Source organism: Acartia tonsa, chromosome 1 (assembly GCF_053477335.1).
Source record: "Acartia tonsa isolate MP-2025a chromosome 1, ASM5347733v1, whole genome shotgun sequence".
Taxonomy (NCBI): Eukaryota; Metazoa; Arthropoda; class Copepoda; order Calanoida; family Acartiidae; genus Acartia; species Acartia tonsa.
In genome coordinates, this window is record NC_137260.1 from 54,704,657 (window position 1) to 54,713,100 (window position 8,444).

The window sequence follows — 8,444 nt, forward strand, 5'->3', positions numbered from 1 at the left end:
TATTATTTCTGTATAACATAGATTTGTTAATTTTTAATTTAATCATGTTATAGTTGCTGCTTTAATATAGACAACATTGTTCTTTTTTTAGATTATAAGTACAATTCTTAAAATAAATTGTTATTTTGTCGGACAAAAATTATATTTCTATGTAAAAAGAATTCTAACATATAAACTATTTGACAAAGAATAACTTTTTTGAATATTTCTATTTAGGAGGGTTGACTTCCCATTACTACATAGGGCGAAGCCCCTAGAGGCTAGGTCGAAACCGCTATTTTTTTAAAAAGTGTAGATCAGCGCTTTTAAAGCTGCCAGTATTTTAAATTGTATAGTTTATGACTAGCATACAACAGAGATATAATGAAACCACTCAGCCGATGACATGGTCCATCTAGGAGATCACAGAGTGACTTCCAAGCGATCATCGATATGTTGAAGGAGTCAACCACCAACACCTTCTCACGCTCAGGACGTGACAATCAACTCATCATCATGGCTTAGCTATCTTTAAGTTTCGAAAAGAAACAAAGGATATAAACTACAAAAATGATTCTGTGAAGTATGATCTTACCTGACATTGACCTTTTTGGGAAATTTATTGAAAAGACTATAGGTAGGTTGCTGACCAGCTGTAGATTTCCACACACAGCCTGATTCAGTTGCTGTGTCGCCTCAGAAATGCTCTCTTTTTACTTTTTCCAATAGCTGGTGACATACTTTGTTGATGTAATCTCCGGTTGAGGGTCTTCTATTGAAAAATTAGTGGCCAAATTATCCACTACATAACACACGTGTTTGTAGAGAAACTCTGCAGCTGCTTCTTGGCAGGTTATGTGTGAGTAATTAAAATAAGCTAGTAGGTAAAATGAAAGGAAATCATGGTGTTTAAACAGGCAATAGTAAAAAAGTCTTAATTTAATGGATCTAGAATATATGTTGATATTATGATATGGGAAAAATTGTCGTCAATTTAGGTGCTATTTCCCTTGCTAATTTGATCAGTTCGTTCATCTAGTAGGTGGGATGGGAGATCGTTTTAGCTAGCTTCTAGTTTGACTTTATTAGAGTACATGATAATATCAAAATATCCAAGTAATAATAAATCCATTCTAAATTGAGATAAACAGTAAGAAAGTTTTTTATTTACTTTGTATATTATTATCTTAATCATTTTTTTTCTATTTGTAAGCACAGATTGAAACATACAGCTGTTTGAAAATTGATTGATTGAATAAAATGTTTAACATATTGGAGTTCAATTGTGCGTCCTTGATTATGCATAAAAATCCATTATAGGGCATAAAAGGTAAATAAAGAAGCAGCAATTTCCTGGCAATATCAAACAAAGTTCAATATCCACCCAAAATCCAAAAAGTATCAACATTGAATTGGAGATTTTAATATAAATAATTATCATATAGCCCTCTAATATGAAATTACCTTTTTCTGTCAGATCTCAATAACTCAAAAATACCTTATTATTATCAGGTTAGATTGTTCAAATAAGCTTTATAAAAACTTGATTTTGAAGCTAAAGAGCCCCCTCCTTCCCACTTATCATAAACTTCTATAGTATTAGATGCTAAGTGCGAAGCAACTTGTAAGTTTTATATAGTATTCGGGAAGTTTTGATACCGACGTAAATATCAGGCAAAAATCACCCTTGACCACTTATCATAGTCAATTGTGCCATACCAGAGACGTTAAAAAGATTCTACCCGCTGCTGCTTTGTCCTGCACGTGACACGAATAGTTAGAGCAGGGGGGAGGGGAGCCTTTGCCCGTAAATAGGAACTCTTTGCACATTTAGGACTTATATTCTTGCAATCAATGGGTTGGTTGTCTGTTGGATATTACTTAACCTGATATCCTTGGGAGAAAGAGCAACATACTCCGTTCAAATGAATGATTCCCTAATGTGCTTGCAGGAAAATTGGTTATTGGTTTAAGTCAAAAAGGACCTCACCTCCCAAAGATAAAAGGTAAAATATAAGTCATAAAGTCAACATAAACCAATGAAATTGTTTTTAGACTCATTGCTTTCCAGTCGGACAGTGATTATTTCAACTGTCAATAAATAGAGGGTGTTTATTTTATTGGTCCATTGACAACTTATGGGAAATTCACACTGCTTTATTCCTGTAAATATTATTGTGTGCAAAAAGTTGCATATGTATGTATGTGTATGTAAACATTGCAGGACACGTGTTTTCTATTATAAATGCAATTATTGTCACCCACTCCCTGTGAGCCCCCCTTCCCCTCTCATTTCTTATCTTCTATAACAACAAACAGGGGTTAAAGAAATGGCTTATTATCATAAATTAGAGATTTTAAGAAGTCATTACAGGAAAGGAGTTAGAAAATCAATTAATATAGTCTACATCCCATCCATTACTCTTTATTTTCTAAAGCTGATTTTTGCAGATAAGATAAGGAAGGTTAATTTATTACTACCCCTAATTCCTTATTTTCGTTTTGGTTATTTCCACCAACCATTGTTAATCAATCCAGTTTGGAACTTTTAAACACTTCCAGATATACAAGTAAAGGACAATTGATCCTAAATTAACAACATATTTTTTCTATTCAATTGTTTGAAACAAGAAAATATTCATGACATGAAAATATGGACTAAACAAAAAACAATTGGATTCTAAGCCGTGATGGAAATCCATTTCTCGCTGTGCGGATATTGTACTTTGCTTATGCTAAGTGACTGCAAGTCTGACTTGTGCAAATTTATTTGCACACACACACACTAGTGTTGCTAGAGGTGTTCAATTACCGCCGCAAATATTTAATTTGTTAATTTGTATATACCTCCAATGTCATAACAATGCAACCGCAGCTATTCTGCAAAACTAACATTTTAACTGAAACCGTATCCTAAAATGTTTGACTGCAAAATAGTTGCCAACCCCCCCCCCCCCTTCTCCGCCCTAATAACATTGAAGGAATATCTTTCAATCATCCACTTCTTTATAATACATCGCCCCAGCAAATTGTTGTACACGCCACTACTATCAAATATGGTCCTACCCCAAACGTAAGAGTCCCAAACGTCAGAGTGGACAAACGCAAGAGTCCCAAACGCAAGAGTCCCAAACGCAAGAGTCCCAAACGTCAGAGTGGGACAAACGTCAGAGTGGGACAAACGTCAGAGTGGACATTGCTTAAGTAAAACATCAGAGTCTATGCTATTTTAATTATATGACAAAAAATAGACAGTTAGGCCCCCTAGCCTGCCTAGCCGCGGGCGCTCGGCCCCCTAGCCTATAACCTAACCTAATCATAAAGAAAATGACTCTGGCTGCAGCACTCAGCACCCTGGCCTACCTAGCCGCAGCGCTCGGCCCCCTAGCCTGCCTAGCCGCGGGCGCTCGGCCCCCTAGCCTATAACCTAACCTAACCTAATCATAAAGAAAATGACTCTGGCTGCAGCACTCAGCACCCTGGCCTACCTAGCCGCAGCGCTTTAATGATTATAAAATCGAGACTCATACGTTTTACTTATAAAATGTCCACTCTGACGTTTGTCCCAAAAATCCTGCGTTTGTCCACTCTGACGTTTGTCCCACTCTGACGTTTGTCCCACTCTGACGTTTGGGACTCTTGCGTTTGTCCACTCTGATGTTTTTCCACTCTGACGTTTGGGACTCTTACGTTTGTCGTGGAACCTCAAATATGACTATAAGCAGGAAAATGATAAGCTGCATTCTATATATTTCAAAAGTGTTTATCATGAAAAAAATAGGTTTTTAGAGGATGTGATAGCTAACCCATAATATTTACAAATACGTCAATACCGAGTTGGGTAATCCTTAATGGCGCATGGACATATATTCACAATTTTTTTCAGTATAACAACATGGCAATAAAATTTACTTGGCTGAAATATAGAGTAAGATTTTGAAAATTCTTGAAAGATTCTAGCGAGTATTAAAGGATCGATAAGGATTTTTGATGAAGGTGATGTTTAATCAGGGTTTGATTTTGTACAGCATATATTTTGTACATGTGGGGTTTTTCTAAATAAACTTTTTGTAAAAGGAATATTACTGGACTGTACAAAGCAAAGTGATTCCTAAAACTATATGAGGATTAAACGTTTAGAAGCAATATTTAATCTGTAATTTGTATGTTTTTAATCCTACAAATTATAAATAAGAAAATGCTTTCAGGTTGAACAATAGTACAATTTTAATTTTCAATTAGATAATTTATTCCTAATAAGGTTTAGAAATATAATCCTAGGATTTTGACATTGAATTTTCATGTAATTAAAGTCAAAGAATATTTTTCCCCGTCTTTGATTACTTTCAGTTTGACATTTACAACATGAATAAGGGACAAAATATTTATCAAAACGTTTTATATCAAACCATCTAATCTAATCCAGTAACGTTACAGTATCTACTAAGTCTCGGCGCAGTTTATTTCTAATCAATATTCAATAATATGCGCAATTATACTTTTTTGGACTTAACCATTAACAGTCGGGCCCCTTGCCGCACCATAATCGGTCGGGGGGGGGGGGGCGCCCCCTATATTATCCCAGTTCCTATTAGAGCTAGAGGGCTCTTATTTGATACTGAATTTCTGACCTTAAGTAAGTCAAAGTCAATTTTCGCTTCCTTCACCCTTGTACTTAACAACCTTTGTTTTTAGGTCTTTTTTTACTTAAGAAATTCAAACCGCTGTAATTTTCTTATTTTTGAAGCTAGAAGAACAATTTTTTTTGCAGAAAATGTTTATTTTATTCAAATTTTATATTAGAAATAACAAAACATAAATTTCAGCGGCTGCAGCTGTACTTGGCAGCTGCCAGCCGCCGCAGTCGAAATTTTAATACGTTATGTAGACATGTAAGAAAGTTTAAAATTTGAAGTCTCTAAGTCAAAAATTGCGGCCACAGGAGTCTTTTAAAGATTTCTGGAGACCTGGAGGATCAGGAACTGCAGGATCATACTTGGAACCTGAAATTGACTTGAACACTTAATATGAGGATGTACTACTAGAGGATATTTTAGTATTTTGGTAAGATAAAATGCTTTGTTTAAGTCAAAAAAAATATTTTTTGTCTTTACCTGGATGACCCTGCCAGGTTTGCTGGCATCCTGTGCCCGCCAGGATGGAGATATTTAAAAAATTTCAACTCTCAGTTATGTGTCATACCCATACTTAAAAGGTCACGTAGTTTGGGCTCTTTATCTTTCACACACAGAAAATGAGATAGAGAAAACTCCCCCGACCGTTAAGTGTTAATAGTGGTATACTAAAGTATCGTTAATGTTGCTACGCTATTTTTGGAGAAAAATATAACACTTTGAGACAAAATTTTGTGCATTTTGCCTATGTACTTTTTCAAGACTTTATATAAATAATTAAAAATTACATAATCTATAAATAAAAAGAGAAGATAAGATTTTTTTAAAATGTACTTTTTTCTTTTGCACATTTTGCTGGAATAAATTTTTTATATTTTTGTATAGATTAATTAGTAAAGTAAACAAGGATGACAACATCCATAAGTATCTTAAACTATTTTACATTAACTTAAAAAAATTATCCTGTTTATATGACTCTGTGTTTGCACCAAAGTTTTGTCTATTTGCTAAAATCTATATGGGTCTCTTTAACAGAAAAGCTTCTTATAGGTCCTGGGAAGGTTTTTTAAAAATATAAACCAAATAATACCCCCCTCCACCCAACATTTTTTTTTACTAAAAGGGAAAATTAAAGGTTTCTAGATTAAAATACAGCAAATAGATTCGCATTTCAAAAACTATCTAATAATGCAGATAAGAAAACTATTTTCCCTTATAAAAATTATACCTTCTCATATTATTATTGTCATTGGTTAGAGAAATCTTTACAATAAATCCTGGGTCAATTTAAATAATAAAAATTCAAAGGTAAGGAAGTTTGAGTTAGTTTGTTCGTTAATATCACATAATATTTTTACCGATTGAGTTCTCTATTTTAAGCTTCATTTAGGTCCTGGTTTATTTCGAGATTAAAGTATTGCGTTGTTTCAATATAATTGTTCTGCCCAAATCCTCTCCCTATGGATAAAGAGCTCTTAGATGCAAGATACGAAGCAGCCACTAATTATGAAAATACGACTTGAAATATTAAGTTATAAAATTGCAGAATGCACGTGCGGGGACTATTGCAAAATAATTCCCTAAATACCAGAAGACTTGCAATTCATAAGTAGCGCAGCTACTCTATACTAACGTGTATGTCGTTACGTCATATTCTCGAAATATAACTTACTTATTAAATTTTCTCACTCTATGTTATTACATTTTCTCGTAAGTTTTATATTCATAAAAATTTTAAGTAAATATATTATACACTTAGAACTATTTCGTTACTTTAATGTTTAGTATCTTTACAATATCGAATCTACAGTATACACACAGTCTATATTATACAGTATCTTTACAGCCTAGACTTGGCAGTAATTTCATAGTCTAGACTCTACAGAATCTTTACAATCTAGACTTTACAGTATCTTTATAGTTTTGACTAAACAATATCTTCTCAATCTAGACTATACAGTATCTTCTCAGTCTAGACTATACAGTATCTGCACAGTCAAGACTATAAATGATTTATTCTTACAGAAAAACATCATACATGATAAAATAAGTAAAATACGAACTAAAAAAAATGATAAATTAGATATGTGTTAGTAGGTTAAGGGTTAGCTGTTATACATATAAAATATTAATAACTAGCATAATAAACTAAATACACAATTAAATTGATAATGTTTAAATTGGTTTGGTGTTTGAGTTTAGTTTGTTAGAGTTGGTTGGTTTGATTGATAGCAAGAATTTTGGGCAGGAGTAGATTATGGAGGTGGAGGGTCCCAGTTTAAGTTTACTGGGCTCTTTTGGGGACTTACAAAATTGAGGAAAAGTCAAAATTGTAAGGTAGTCTTATAATAAAAAGACTACAAGAGTTCTTGCCAGGATTTGAAAGTATCACTGTAATAAGCGAACCCGCCCCTAGGCTTTTGCGGGTGAAAATACCCCATAAAATATGGGGGAATCTGCACAAGAATAAAGGAAAAATATTTTCCCTTTCACACACACTAAAATAGATAATAAAAGCACACAAAGGATTTCTAGCGGGTTTATAGATGTTCTAGGCACGTAGGTGTAGTTGAAGTTATGAGGAGGGGTTGTTGACAGAAGTTTGGAGGGGAGAGAGGTGGTGAGACTGTTGGTGAGGAGGAGGGGGGGGGGGAGGTAGGTCATCTGGCGGGCGTCTAAGTTAAGCATCATGGGGTTAAGTTACCAAACAATGTTTCCAAGAAAGGAAACAAAGGAAATCTAAAGATTTGAATAAAAGCTTGAGATGATGTAGCAGGAAAAAAAGCAGGCAGTCAGAAAACTGTTTCTTCTTTTGGTGGCAGAAATCATCTGTGTCCGATTACCAACACTATCTTCAAAGCACCTATCAGGAATCCACGAAGATTTTGTTATCACACAAATAACAAATAATATTGACACAAATAATGTGTGCAGCGGTCAGAGAAGCACACATGTTGTGTGTTACTCCCACCGCGTCCCAGAGCAGACTGGTCAAGACTATAAATAACTTCATAGTCTAGACTCTACAGTCATAGACGTCCAAGGGGGGGGTAATGGGGCGATTACCCCCCCCCCCAAACGATTTTGGGGGTGCAATTTTTTTCATTTTACCCCCCCCATTTAAAATTTACCCCTACCCTGGGGGTGCCGTAGGCACCCCCAACCATTTAGGAGGTAAATACCCCCCCCAAAATAAAAAATCTCTAATAATAAATTTTTTACCCGGGGGTAAATTTTGGGGGGCTAAACTAAATTTACCCCCCCCCCCCCCCAACAGACTTCAGGGGGGGTAATTACCCCCCCCAATCAAATTTTACCCTCGGGGTAAAAATTTTGGGAGGGGTAAAAAAAAATTTCGGCGCGCTTCGCGCGCCATTTTACCCCCCCCAAATACGAATTACCCCACCTCTTCAAATTTTTTACCTCCCCCCCCAAAAAAACCTTGGACGTCTATGTCTACAGTATCTACACAGTCTAGACTCTACGGTATCTACACAGTCTAGACTCTACAGTATATACAGTTTAAACCCTACAGTATCTACACAGTCTAGACTCTACGGTATCTACACAGTCTTAGACTTTTAAGTATATACAGTTTAAACTCTACAGTTTCTACACAGTTTAGACTCCACAGTAAGTACACAGCCAAAAAAATATAGTATATATTTACATAGTTTAGATCATAAAAGCCTAAGACAGTCTAGACTTTGCAATATGTAAACAGTCTACAAAGTATGGACTCTACAGTATCTACATAGTCTAGATTTTACAGTATCTACACAATCTATTATCTACAGTATCTTTACAGTCTAGAAACTACAGTATCTACAC

The 8,444-nt window shown here is 35.0% G+C and overlaps 1 non-coding gene across 1 annotated transcript; it reads right to left on the bottom strand.

The window, feature by feature from the left end:
* Nucleotides 1-368: 368 nt before the first annotated feature.
* Nucleotides 369-572, bottom strand: LOC145333016 (small nucleolar RNA U3). Its single transcript, XR_013884407.1, has one exon. It is a non-coding gene; the product is annotated as a small nucleolar RNA U3 (small nucleolar RNA).
* Between the last annotated feature and the right edge of the window lie 7,872 nt (nucleotides 573-8,444).